This window comes from Hyperolius riggenbachi, chromosome 3 (assembly GCF_040937935.1).
Source record: "Hyperolius riggenbachi isolate aHypRig1 chromosome 3, aHypRig1.pri, whole genome shotgun sequence".
NCBI classification, from domain to species: domain Eukaryota; kingdom Metazoa; phylum Chordata; class Amphibia; order Anura; family Hyperoliidae; genus Hyperolius; species Hyperolius riggenbachi.
Window position 1 is genome coordinate 173,921,526 of NC_090648.1, and position 15,437 is coordinate 173,936,962.

General features: G+C 42.4%; 1 protein-coding gene across 2 annotated transcripts in view; it reads left to right on the forward strand.

The window, feature by feature from the left end:
* Window positions 1-15,437, forward strand: part of PPIP5K1 (diphosphoinositol pentakisphosphate kinase 1) — a 508,717-nt gene that overhangs the window by 299,196 nt on the left and 194,084 nt on the right. The window lies entirely within an intron of this gene.

The window sequence follows — 15,437 nt, forward strand, 5'->3', positions numbered from 1 at the left end:
TATTCTAATTATCGGTAATATCCTCCATCAAGCTTTTGACTGTCGCTCTACACTAAATGCACACCATATGGCACAAGATCATATTAGGATTTAAGCAAGCAAGTGAACACATTTCAACATTAAATCTATAGAGGGCATGCGTTAGGATGATAATAGTACAAGACATATTTCCAGAATTCTGTTACAGAATTCTGTTAAGTCTTTACACCAAAAGAATAGAACAGCTGATTTGAATTTTGACCATGTAGCTGGCTGTGAACGTCCATTATTTGTTAGGATGTTGATTTGTTTTGCTGTGTGGATTCCGCACCACACAGTTGGCTATTTGTGATAGAGCCCAAACAAGAGGCCAAGTGAACAGTGCTGCTTCTGAAAAGAGCCATTATTTATTGGGAAACGAGAGAACACAAAGGCTCATCAACATGCCATGAAATGGAATTTGTCTCCTTGCTATACGCTGTGATGTCACTGCTTGTGACCAAAGAACTGGAGCGACTGCTCTGTATTCTCTGAAGGAAAATAAACACTTTTATAACAGTTTTTAGAAAAACAAATAAACTGTCTGATACTGCAGTAATAACAGTTACATTTACAGTATTTCAAAGATAAAAAGATTTCAGTAGATAATAACTCGATGAGGAAGCATTCTTCTGTTTCAATGAGAAAGGTTTGCACACCTGGTTCAAACACCTGCCATGCAGGTACAAAGTATAGGTAGCAAATGGGTGCAAAAAGTCAGTAAACCGGACCACCTCAATGGCCCTACACATACAAGAAAATATAAAATGACTTGCACACCAACACTGAGATCAAAATGCATGAAGTTTTGTATTAATAGAAAAATTGAACAGCGTTGGCTTGAGCCACAAATATACAAAATGTTACAGTTTAAGTATACACAAATATTGGGAGCAAATCATGTGCCCCATGGGATAATGAACCTTGTCTGATGGCTATTAGCCAATGAGTGCTAAACAACAATTATCCATATGTACAATCAGAGAAGTAGACAACAAACAGTCAATAGCCAGAGTAGACAAAAGAATAAATAGTATACAAGGTTATCCCAAAAGGGTTAATACCCTGACAGCGCCGTTTCGGGGGTTTCCCTTCGTCAGAGGGTATATGCCTGGGCTCCTTGGATGGCTGCTGTCCTTTTGGGATAACCTTGTATACTATTTATTCTTTTGTCTACTCTGGCTATTGACTGTTTGTTGTCTACTTCTCTGATTGTACATATGGATAATTGTTGTTTAGCACTCATTGGCTAATAGCCATCAGACAAGGTTCATTATCCCATGGGGCACATGATTTGCTCCCATTATTTGTGTATACTTAAACTGTAACATTTTGTATATTTGTGGCTCAAGCCAACTCTGTTCAATTTTTCTATTAATACAAAACTTCATGCATTTTGATCTCAGTGTTGGTGTGCAAGTCATTTTATATTTTTTTGAAGCATTCTTCTGTCACACAATCTCTGACTCCTTAGTGTGTTAGCAGCCACGTAATGCAGTCCATTTGGTCCAAGAGAACAATGCTTTTGGCCCAAGGGATCCACCAGGCTAATGGATGGGCGAAGGGGGTCGGGGAATGCTGTACACAGGTTGGAATCTGGTGTTCCATATTGGCCTCCTCAGTCAAGTGTCCTCTAAAGTGGATTAGCTGATAAAGTCCATCACCAGCTATCACATTAAGTAAGAATATGCTAAGGATTTGGATGGGCCTTGGATATTAACATATGTAGACACAGCGCGAGTCTTAAAGTAAACCTGTATTCCCTTTCAGCATCCTCACCCAGTACATTTGACATTCAGATACCTAGAGGTGCCTACATAAAGGTTCAATTAGTTAAGGACTGGTTCACACTGCAAGAGCTTTTTTAGTGCTAGTGATTTGAAAAATTCTTGCTAATGCAATGCTATGGGTGATTTTTTTTATAAAACCGCATCGCTGAAGTGAGAACAAACTCATAGCATTGCATTAGCAAAAGCTTTTAAAATCACAAGTATTTAGAAAAGCTCTTGCAATGTGAACCAGCCATTTAGTGGAGTGGAATCTAAAGACTTTCAGACTGCAACTGCTTCTACGATTGAATGGTTATCCCAGCCCATTTTTTTCCCCCTATGGGGATGATGTGCAGGGGGGGTCTGATCGCTCCTGCCTGCATGAGGTTTGCGGGGGGGGCACCTCAAAGCCCCCCTCCGCAGTGAAATTCCCCCCCTCCCTCTCCTACCTCTCCCTCCCGGTGATCGGGGCTGCACAGGACGCTATCCGTCCTGTGCAGCCTGTGACAGGATGTCCCCTGTCACATGGCAGCGATCCCCGGCCGCTGATTGGCCGGGGATCGCCGATCTGCCTTACGGCACTGCAGCGCAGCAGCGCCATGCAATGTACACAAAGGAGACAAATGTCTCCTGCGTTTACATTTAGTCTGCGAGCTGCAATCAGCAGCTCGCAGGCTATTCACGGAGACCCGCTCCGTGATCTAACAGGAAACGGCCGCTCACGCGAGCGGCCTTTCCTGATTAATTAGGGAGGCACCTGGCGACGCAGATCTGCGTCGCTGGTCCTCCAGCTACCACTTTGCCGCGGCACGGTATGAGTGTGCGGTCGGCAAGTGGTTAAAAGCCAATAGCCGTTTTTTTGAAAGCTGGAAAAGTCCAGACTGTCTGACAAAATCCAAATTCATGCTTGGCACTCCGCAAGGTATGTGCCTTAATATGTCCCAGATATGACTTTATGGCTTTTATTTTTCAACATTTCATAAAGATATGAAGCTCTTCACTTCTCTGCTTACAACCTCTAAAACAATTAGGGGAGAAGTCAGAGTATACTGGACAGTGGCGTAGAAATAGTGGGTGCAGAAGTTGCGACTGCAGCGGGGCCCTTGGGCAACTGCAGTATTACCTCTTTATTGGTCCTGTGCTGGTAATAATCACTTTCATAGATGCATAGTAGTAGTAATCGGTAATCAACTGTTCCCCATCCTCTGCTTGCACCTCTGACACTAGTTGCCCTTGGCGGGTTTTGGTGAGCCGTATCAATCGTTATGTATAGAGCGCTTCGGGGGCCCCAATTGTAAAACTTGCATCGGAGCCCATGGTTCTTTAGCTACGCCACTGATACTGAATCCTATTTAGCCTCACCGGAGTAAGGTGTAATCTTATCAGTAGTTCATCTCTCTAACATATGTATCATCAAAAACCGCTCCACAGTTAATTTCCGAGTCTGATATATATATATATATATATATATATATATATATATATATATGTATATATATATGTATATATACATATATATATGTATGTATGTATATATATATATATATGTATGTATGTATACTGTATATATATATATATATATATATATATATATATGTTTTCAAAGGTTGATTCACTTGATCCATATACCCATAAAGCCAAGAAATGAATCCTGTCATGTTGATCTTTGAATAACACAGACATTCAAATAGTGAGGCTTGGTCATTATCTTTTGCAGCAGGCATAGATGTGAGTTTGTGTTTTTTTATATGAGTGAACCATAACCTTACCTGTCTATTGCTAATTTTACATTTTTCTCAAGAGTCCAGGCAATTTCTGGGACACCATTCAAAGCTACAGTAGATATTGCAAAAAAAAAAAAACCTGGTTATTATTCTGGGTTTTCAAAGATAGGGATCCGGTGGGGGGTATTAGAGTGTACTTATTGCCACTGAGTGGGAATCTGTACAGCTGAGCTGTTTAAGATCTTGAGCATGAGATCTATTAGACAATAAGAGGGCTTTGATATTCTATGGTTTGACCAAAGTGCTCAGAAACTGAGCCCATGCTGGTACAGTACAATAGTAGAGCACCATTCAGTTAGCTCCTCAGATCTCACAGACAATCCTATAACCAGAGATTTTTGACACCCAGCCCACATCTTCTGAAACTGGGAAACTATCCTGAAACGTCACCCTAGGCGGTTTCCTGTTCCAGTTAGGTGTATGTAGTTTCTAAAATTAATAGATCAACTATTTGTTGATGGTACAGTGAGCTCTAAACAAAAAAACAAGACAAGTTTGAGTAAAATGATAACTGTAAATGCTGTTATTCTCCACAGCCAAGAAATGTAATACTGTTACTCCATCAGGGTTTCCAACATCCTTTGAATTAAGCAAACATAATTTGGTGCTAAATAGGCCATGATATTTTGGGGTTAGCATATTAAGTACTTAAAACACCTAAGTAAAGAATAATGTGTATGTGAGACTATGAGAAATTTGAATATTTAACTAACACATATGGCAAATGAAAGTAAGAATATCATTCTTTCAAGCAAAGTCTTTTACCTTGCCAGGGTGTAGACTTCAGACACTTGTAGCCGTGCGCCCTTGCTGCTCTCACCGCACTGTTCGAATGTCTAATGGCAGCACAAGGCATATACGCCAGTCAAGACCTTGTGTTCATTGTAAGCCAATCACGTTGATCACAATGCATGCATGGGGGGAAAAGGCTCTGGTGCGTAAGGGGCCAGAACTGTGCGGTCCTGAAAGGGTTAAAGTACCTACATGACTCTCTCTTCTGCCTACTCTAGTCTCTATTGTACTTTATGCACCTACAGTGGAATATCATTGCAGCTATTGGGCTACTTACTACAGGCTGGAAGCTTAGAGGCTGTTAGGGCTTCCCTAAGGGAAACCATAAGTGCGCTGTATGGCAGATTTGGTTCCAGGCTCAGAGCCAAAAGATAAGAGGTCAAGGCTTGCAGAGGGAAAGGCCATGGTTGATGGTTTCAAAGGTTCAATCTACAAAACCATGATTAGTGTGAAAGAGACACACAATCGCTTTAAAGTACATGTACACTTTTGATTTTCCTTATTTGAAATGATCATTCCTGAACTTCTTGAATGAAAATCTTAAAGTGTGCAAAGGTATCTTTTAATGTTGTTGACCATTCTACAGTCCTGTGGATTAAACATAATGAACGATTCAGGAACTGGCTGGGAACTTTATATACTCTTATTCCCATAGGGACTGGAATAGATTGGAGCTATTTAAGGGCTGGTTCAGACGGACGTTTGGAGGCGTTGCGTTTGCTGGCGTCGCGTTCAGCAGCGTTCGTGTGCGTTTGGATGCGGTCGCGTTTTTTCTTCCCCTAGGGGGACATTAGCCGTCGCGGTTAACCTCCCCTGGAAGCTACATGTAGCTTCCAGGGGCTCCTTGAACGCCAGAGAAAATCGGGACCCAAACGCCGCGTTTGTGTAAACGCGCTTGAAAGCTTGGTACAAACGCTCCCATTCACTTGAATGGGAGCGTTTAACACCAAGCCCTGAACGCTGGCTGTAAACGCTCTGCAAACGTCCGTCTGAACCAACCCTAACACTGTGAATATAAGCTTGAATTGATTATCTGCCTCGTTCTGAGTTCTGGATATTTGATGTGGAAATTGAATGTGTTTTTCATATAGAAATAAATATTGTTTGGAGTACAAATTGTTTGGAGACACAAATCTTCATCCCCGTGACTTTGCATGCTGTGGTTTTTATAGTAGAAGTTTCCCTTTTTTTATGTGACAGTTAGAGGTACTAAGGTTGATAGTACACATTACTCCCATCCTAAGCCTATCCAACCTAATTACACAGATTATTATCCTCCTCCATGATCAAAGGCTAACAGGGATCTCTGTAATCCAGTTGTCAGGTGGGCCGTCTAAAATCTTAGCTTTTGCACTTTTTTTTTCTTTTTGTGCTAATCTTACACAGAAATGGCTGCATATAACATGGTGACTATAATAAGAAGTATAAACAAGCTAGTCATTACATGAGGTTATTTCGTTAGCTATTCTGAGGGTTAGAAGTTAATAAAAATGTTTTATCAGGTATAATTCACAATGTTGTGGTGGGGTGAGAGATTGTGTGAGGGAATGACAGAAATGTAAGACATAAAATGGGTGAAATCCCAGCTATTAACAGAGCAGCAGGAGCGCATTTTACTGGGCCAAATTCCCACTATCAGATCTGACATGTTGACTGAGGAATGGTTGGTTTTAGATCTTTATTTCTAACAGTGTCTCTGTTGTGGGGATTTTCTGTCAATTCATCACTTTGAAATGGGAAAAAGGAACCTTTCAGATAATAAATTTTACAGGCAAATAACTCAACCCCCCACAACAACTCGATGTATAAGGACCATGAGAAATTCATATGCACAAGTCAATCTTTCATGCCACACTGCAGTTAACCACAATACCATTAATTAGAGGTTATAGAGAAAATCTAAACACTTGTAGTAGTTATTTAATAAACTAATTCATACCAGCAACTGAGCAGCAACACAAAAAATGATAACCAGGTGGGGTGGGCTGGAGAGCAGTTGTGAAGTGTCCAACCTAATCGAGTTCTGTACAAAGTCTGTACTTCCTGTTGATTTGTGGACAATCAACAGGAAGTTGGATGCATGGATGCACTTCCTGCAACCTTTAATTGTGCACAGATAGACTGCAGACACTGAAGGGCAACCAACTTCCTTTTAAAAAGTACACCTGTCACTTCCTACAATTGGTACAGTACACTATACCTCCCAACATTTAGGAAAGGGAAACCAGGACATTAAGGCCACGCCCCTAACCACGCCCCCAATACACCCCTAGTCCCGCATTCCATAACGAATGTTTATAGAAAAAAAATGATAGAGGCGCGAGCCGGCAACATAAGATGCAGAATGCCGGTAATCACAATGTATATTCATTTCTACCTCTCTCCCACCCTCCCTCCGAATGTGCCCCCGTGTCCCCTGTTTGCAGAGTATAAAGTGCGCAGCGGTGCTCTGCTTCCAGGACCCATCTGCCCGCTGAGAGGGGGGCGTGTCGCTCCTGGCCCCACCCCTTTTATGATCCGAATCACTCATTTTGATGATTCGGATGATTCAACTCACAAAAGAGATTCGGATCAAAGATTCGAATCGTTCATGATCCGGACAACACTAGCGCACTTTATACTCTGCAAACAAGGGACACGGGGGCACATTCGGAGGGAGGGAGGTAGGAATGAATATACATTGTGATTACCGGCATTCTGCATTTTATATTGCCGGCTACCACCTCGATCTTTTCTCCCCGCTCTAGTCTCTCCTCGCCGTGAGGATGGCTCCCAGCCCCGTGACAGTGAGGGAGGGGTCAAAACTGAACTGCCACGGCGAGACCGTAACAGTTGGCCCTACTGCTATACACAGGAAGTGTTATTACATAGCACATATGCAGGTTTGGAACCAGTACTGTCATTTATTAATGGTACTATTGTGGTTCTGATAGCCAAACTTAGCCAGTCTTGCCAGGTGTCAGACCGCTGCTCTCTCACTTCCAGCTGGCCAATCTAAAGCTAGCAGATGTGAATGACGCAAGACTCACAAGACCATATTTAGGCTGCTCCAAAACCAGGGACGATCACTAACAAGCATCACTGTTCTTAAATGGCTGCAAGGTTTTCAAAGCTGCATTTTTTAATCTAAGCACATACAGTAATTATTGTATCCAAACTTACTTGCTAGTTGCTAATTCTGCCCAGCTAAATAACCATGCAGCCCACAGCTGTCGAGTTTTTTTCTACAGAAGAGCCTTAAAGGAATTGTATGATCTGCTATGGTTGCAGTATAATTTGCAGTGGTGCATAGAATACCTGTGTAAATGACAAATACGGGAGTGCAGGATCCATTCAGCCCTATGATGGTTACATTAGTTGCCATCCTCCTAAAATTGAACATCATTTATGCCCAGAGTTGTTATTCGAAGCAACCAAAGTACATGCTTGGGGGCACAAATATGACTGCATATAGACAGTAATATACTAGTGCATCTCAAAAAATTAAAATATCATTGAAAACTTTATTTCAGTAATTCAATAAAAAAAAAATGTTGGCTTACTGAAAAGTATGTCCATGAACGTATTCTATATTTTGTCAGAACTCCTTTTGCATGATTTATTGCTTTAATGCGGTATGGCATAGAGGCGATCAGCCTGTGGCCCTGCTGAGATGTTATGGAAGCCGGGGTGCTTTGACGGCAGCCTTCAGCTCATCTGCATTTTTGGGTCTGATGTCTCATTCCTCTTCTCAAAACCCCGTAGATTCTCTATGGTGTTTAGGTCAGGTGAGTTTGCTGGCCAATAAACCACAGTGATACTATGGTCATTAAACCAAGTATTGGTGCTTTGGCCAGTGTGGGCAGTTGCAAAGTCCTGCTGGAAAATGAAGTCAGCATCTTCGTAAAACTTGTCAGCAGAGGGAAGCATGAAGTGCTCTAAAATTTACTGGTAGATGGCTGTGCTGACTTTGGACTTGATAAAATAAAACAGGAGCGCACCGCTGGTGCAATAAATTTTTTACTTGTATAAACACGCATTAAAATTCCACTTACAGTGTGAAGAAATTAAAAGCGCCTGTCAAGCCTGCCGGCAAACCTCTCCTCTCACCCGCGCTTGGCCAGTGATGAAGACATGGTTAACGCCGAAATGTCGTGACGTCAGACGGCACTTCCGCGACCTGGCTCCGCCCACCGCCTCCGCTCCCACGCCAAACACCATCGCAACCCGTCGCTCTGGCCAAGCGCGGGCGAGAGGAGAGGTTTGCCGGCAGGCTTGACAGGCGCTTTTAATTTCTTCACACTGTAAGTGGAATTTTAATGCGTGTTCATACCAAGTAAAAAATGTATTGCACCAGCGGTGCGCTCCTGTTTTCTTGTGCTTTCTATTAGATCTGCTGGCACCACCCAGCTTGTGGAGCAGCACCCATCTATTTTTAAACACTCCACCAACCGAAGACTGCGCAGGGATTTTTCTTTTCTTTTGGGCCCGTTCACACCTGAGCGGGAATCGCTCGATTCCCGCTCACGGCAAACCGCTAGCGGTTCTGCAAGAACCGCTACACAATGTAGCGAGTGGCAATGTTCTCACTGGTTAGCGATAACCGCAACCGCGCTGCATGCAGCGGTTTGCCGGCGACGAGCGTTCCGCGATTAGCACGCTAATCGCGATCGCTCCAAAACCGCCGCAGTGTCCAGTGATTTTTCCGCGCTAATCGCGGGAAAATCACTCCCACAAAATGCCGGCGGTAATCGCCGGCGTTCTGCGGTTCTAAGTGTGAACGGGCCCTTAGACTTGATAAAATAAAGTGGACCAACACCAGCAGATGATATGGCTGCCCAAATCATCACTGACTGGAAACTTCACACTGGACCTTATGCAAGTTGGATTCAGTGCTTCTCCACTCTTCCTCCAGAATCTGGGACCTTGCTGTCCAAATAAGATGCTTATAACATTGTCTCTGGTTCAGGAGCGGCTTGTCACAAGGAATATCAGTTGTAGCCCATGTCCCAGATACATCCATGTGTGGGGTCACTTTGAAGCATTCATTCCATAGGCAGTCTACAATATTGAAGTAGTCGTTGTTTGAAATTAAATGTAAGTATACTAGTGGCTAGCTGCCTTCACTGTTTTAAATTCACTCTCAAATTTTTAGATTAGAGTTAGCACATAATTTTGCATCTGTTTTGCATTAGAGGCATGTATTCAGCCCTAGGGGGCTCTGCATTGCCGCTGATTGCTTACAATTCAGGTGCATCCTTGAGCGCTTATCATTTGTCTGTTTTGGTTGTTTGAAATACTGATTTTGGGTCTTCATTGCCTGTAGGCCATAAGCAACCAAATGAAAGGAAATAAATGCTTGACATACAGTATATCAATCTGTGTGTAGAATAAATCTATATTATATATAAGTTTTTAAATTGAATTACTAAAATAAACCTTTTGATGATATTAAAATTGATTGAGATGCAGTAGGTCTATTTTAGTATGTAGGTGATATGTTTTGTATTACAAAGGAAGACAGCTTTTCCTACGCAGCAGAAAGAACTTGTATTGTGATAAAATACCACACGTTTCTGTCTTGTGCCAGTGATGTAATAGTCTCATTTGTTGTGTAAACTTCCCACTCAGCACAGAACATGTAAAGAATCTGGATATGGAGAGAATTGCAATGCTGAAGAGGGAGCCAGACTGCAGTCCTGGAATGCCAGCATCTTGCAGGTCATGCCCTGAATGGAGAATTCTTTGTTACTTTAACACATTCAGAGTTACAGATTGCCCAGCAAGCTCATGGTGAACCAGAACACATAGGAGTGTGTAAGGGGCTGAAAGAGACCAAAAACCCTCCAAACTAAAGTGCTCTGCAAAACAGAAGCTAAACAGGCCTCCAGAACCACTGGAATGTAATGATGTGTCCAGGGGCGTCGCAATAGGGGGTGCAGAGGTAGCGACCGCACCGGGGCCCTTGGGCCAGAGGGGCCCCGAAGGGTCCACCCTCTATCACAGTATTAGCTCTCTATTGATCCTGTGAGGGTAATGATCACTTCTATAGATGCTTTGAATAGTTGTAATCCTTAACACACTGTTCCCAATCCCCTTTTTGCACCTCTGATACTGTGGTTGTCCTTGGCAAGTTTTGGTGCGCTGTATCAATTGCTATGTATAAAGTTCTTGGGGGGGCCCTAATGTAAAACCTGCACCAGGGCCCACAGCACCTTAGCTACGCCACTGGATGTGTCAGCTTGTTAACCCTTTTGGCGGTTAATTAATTCTGCCAAATAGGCAGAAATACATTTTTTTTGTTTTTTTGTTTCATGTAAAGCTACCAAAGTGGTAGCTACATGAAACAACACTAGAGGGTGCATGTGTCCCTCTAGTGCGATTGTCGCCGGCATCAATAGCAAACGGGAAAGCGTATATAACGCGTTCTCGTTTGGCTTTTCCTGTCGCCATGGCGATGATCGAAATGACGTCATGGACGTCAGCCGACGTCCTGACGTCAGACGCCTCCGATCCAGCCCTTAGCGCTTCTCAGAAGTCATTGGTCCGGGCAGCGCAGGGCTCTGGTGGTGGCCCTCTTTAGCCGTTGCGTGCGGGCGATCGCCGCGCAGCAGCGGCGATCAAGCTGTATGTGCGGCTAGCAAAGTGCTAGCTGCGCATACAGCACTTTAAATGGGGCGAATCGCCCCACCAGGGCCTGAGAAATCCTCCTGCGCGGCATAGCCCGAGCTCGCCAGGAAGGTTCATTATTAGTTGGATTAGTTTGGCTCTGTAATATTAACAAGCTGACACATCATTGCATTCCAGTGGTTCTGGAGGTGTGTTTAGCTATCAGGGACAACAAAGAGATGATTTGTATATTCACCAGTGATGCATTGTGGGACACCTCAGATGCACACTCTAAGCTAAATAATCGCAAATTCCTTCTTTTTTAAGAAGGCAAATCTCTTAAACTTTTGTTTTGTTTAACACATTCAGAAATGATATGCCACAGTCCAATTTATGAGCTGTACGCCCCAGATAGAAATATGTGATGTATGAATCAACTGTTTACTAACCTAGTTTAGCCCAAACTCTGCAACCATAAGGGATTTAGGTTTTTATGAAGCTCTTTTGAGGAAGAGACCTTCAGAGTACAAGTTTAGAATTATTAAAAGCAATTCATTATAAATGTACATTTACAGAGCAATATTTCAGACAGAATGAAGTAAGAAATACACATTTTTGGCAGTTTCTATTTTCCTATTAAGTCTGTTAGAAGTAATGAAAGGTGCAGTTTAGAAGATGTGAACAAATCCCCCATTGGTTGTTGGGCAAATGTTAAAGGAGTTATCAGGCAAAAAAAAAAAAAGTTTCACTTACCTGGTGCTTCTACCAGCCCCATGCAGCCATCCTGTGCCCTCGTAGTCACTCATTGCTGCTCTGGTCCCCCTCCGTCAGCTTGTTTAGTTTTTGCCATCCTCGGGGTCGGTGGGCCGCACTGCGTACATTTTTACGCATTCCTGCTGGTGTAGGAACATACATTTTTACGCGTTAGTGCCTCAACGCGTACATTTTTTTGCATTAAACCACTAACGCGTAAAAATGTATGTGTTAATGTTCCTGCACCAGCAGGAATGCGTAAAAATGTACGCAATGCGGCCCGCCGACCCCCGAGGTCGGCAAAAACTAAGCAAGCTGACGGAGGGGGACCAGAGCAGCAGTGAGTGACTACGACGGCACAGGATGGCTGCATGGGGCTGGGAGAAGCCCAGGTAAGTGAAACTTTTTTTTTTTTTTGCCTGATAACTTCTTTAATTGCCATATATCAGCAAGCACTGTGACTGCTTTGATCGTGAATTGTTATTGATGCTCAGTCAATCAAATTCTTGTCATGTTGGCATTATAATAAGCTATTGGCTGTAATTGGTGGTCAGGCATATACTGTATGAATATTCTTAGCCCCCTACCCAAATCTACACAACACAATTGACCGCTGTGAACTAGCCCTTAAAGTACCTCTGAACTGGGAGGGATACAGAGGCTGCTGTATTAATACAATACCGGTTGCCTGGCAGTTCTGCTGATCTCTTTGGCTGCACTGGTGTCTGAATCACCCACCTGAAACAAGCATGCAGCTAATCCAGTCGGAATTCAGCCAGAAACACCTGATCTGCATGCTTGTTTAGGATCTTTGGTTAAAAGCATTGTAGGTACGGGATCCACAGGATAGCAGGGCAATTTGCATTGTTTATAAGGAAATAAATATGTTAGCCTCCATATCCCTCTCAGTTAGGCTGAAAACTGATAGCTGTGAACCCCGGGCTAGGTAAAGTAATCAGCTCATAGCTAGTAATTACATACATATACTGTATATGTGTGGAGAGCAGTTGCCAGGAAACAAACTCCTAGTCTCTCTGACTTTATATTTTATATCCTATATATAGATACATAAATCAATTATATATATATATATATATATATATATATATATATATATATATATATATATATATATATATAACTGCACTGTAAACCAGCAGTGCCCCTTTCAGGTATAGGCATTAATGTTGTGCAGCGTACGACTACACAAGATTGTCTACATTTAATGTAACGTTGAGAAAAATGGTTCCCTGCTTTACCATATCTCGTTTGATAGGATAAGAAAAATAAAACTGTTAATTCACCTGTAGAAAATGATTGAGCTGTTTTGGAGTCAGAACACACACTCCATCTAGGAACTTAAAGAGAAACCATAATGACTTATAGTAAAGCTTAATAAATTTTTCAGGATACCCATTTTTACCTTAAACAGACCTGCATTGCACTTGCCACAGGTCCTCTTCTAATAGGAAGTTATAATTACCTTCTGCATCTTTCCCCCCGAATATCTCCCCAAACCAGTGTCCGGTGCATATCCCCTCCCCCAGCATAAAAATGCCATGGTGTTTTCTCTAACTTTATTAGGTAATTATAAGAAGAACCATAGAATGTGCAATGTACACTGGAGGCCCCCTTTACTCATAAAGGGAGTATGGACAGGGGCATAGCAATAGGGGGTGCAGAGGTTGCGACTGCAATGGGGCCCTTGGGCCAGAGGACCGGGGAGGGGGCCCTCCCTCAACTGCAGTATTAGCTCTCTATTGGTCCTGTGCTCATAATAATCACTGCTATAGAAACTTTGAATAGTGGTAATTATTAACCCATTCGCGTTCCGTCGTTTTCACTTGAGCAATGTTCACCTCCCATTCATTAGCCTATAACTTTATCACTACTTATCACAATGAACTGATCTATATCTTGTTTTTTCCGCCACCAATTAGGCTTTCTTTGGGGGGTACATTTTGCTAAGAGCCACTTTACTGTAAATGCATTTTAACAGGAAGAATAAGAAAAAACTGAAAAAATTAATTATTTCTCAGTTTTCAGCCATTATAGTTTTAAAATAATACATGCCTCCATAATTAAAACTCACGTTTTGTATTTGCCCATATGTCCCGGTTATTACACCGTTAAAATTATGTCCCTATCACAATGTATGGCGACAATATTTTATTTGGAAATAAAGGTGCATTTTTTCTGTTTTGCATCTATCACTACTTACAAGTTTAGAATAAAAAAAATATAGAAATATTTCATCTTTACATTGATATTTAAAAAGTTTAGACCCTTAGGTAAATATTTACGTGTTTTTTTTTTATTGTAATGTTTTTTTGTTTTTTTTATATTAAACATTTTATTTGGGTATTTTTGGGAGGGTGGGATGTAAACCATATTTTTTTAATGTAATTGTGTGTTGATTTAATTTTTTTTTACTTTTTGTTGTAGTTTTACTTTTTGGCCACAAGATGGCGGCCATGAGTTTGTTTACATGACGTCACTCTAAGCGTAACACACGCGTAGAGTGACGCATCGGGGAGGGAACAGCCAGAAAAGGCGCAGCTTCCGAGAGAAGCTGTCGCTTTTTCAGCGGGGGAGAGGAATCAGTGATTGGACACCGTAGCCCGATTCGCTGATTGCCTGGCTAACGAACTGCGGGCCGGGAGTGCGCGTGCACGCGCGGGATCGGACGCGGGAGCGCGCGGAAGCGCGCATGGTTCCTGGACGTAGTTTCTACGTCCAGGAACCAAAATAGGTTAACAAACCTTTCCCCATCCCCTTCCCCTCTGACACTATAGTTGCCATTGGCAGGTTTTGGTGCGCCGTATCAATTCAATCAATCAATCAATTCACTTTATTGTCATTGTGTAACACAACGAAATTACTTTTCATGACAACCCCACAGTGCATATTATACAAGTATGCCAGGTATTACAGATGTTTAAACAATTTTACACAGTGTTAATTATTTCATAGAGGATTCAGAGTTCATCAAGTTTATGGCAGATGGGAAAAAGCTGTCTTTCAGTCTGTTTGTGTGTGTGCGGATTGATCTAAAATGTTTACCTGATGGAAGGAGCTCAAACAAGGCATTTCCAGGGTGAGTGTTGTCCTTGATAATGTTTTTGGCCCTTCTCACGCTGCGAGTATTATACAAAAGTTCCAGTGATGGCAGTTCAGTGCCAATAATGGCTTCTGCTGTTTTAACAACTCGCTGCAGTGCTTCTCTAATAGCCTTCGTGCAGCTGTTGTACCAGGCCGTCATGCAATTGGTCAGAACGCTTTCTATAGTGCATCTGTATAGGGTATGTACAGGGTTCTTGGGGGGGCCCATTGTAAATCTTGCATCAGGGCCCACAGCTCCTTAGTGACGCCACTGAATATGGAGGCTGCCATGGACATGAAGAGGGATGTGGAGGCTGACATATTTCTGTAATTTTAAACAATACCAGTTGCCTGGCAGTCCTGCTGATCATGTGCCTCTAATACTTTTAGCCATAGACCCAGAACAAGCATACAGATCAGATGTCTATGACAAATTTCACAAGATTAACTGCATGCTTGCTTCAGGTGTGTGATTCAAACACTACTGCAGCCAAGGAGATCTGCAGGACTGCCAGACAACTGGTATTATGGTAGCCGCCATATACCTCTCACTTCAGGTTCCTTTAATTGGTGCTTTTTTAAAAAATATATACTTAGAAATTAGTTTAAAGCATACATAAAGTGACCCAAA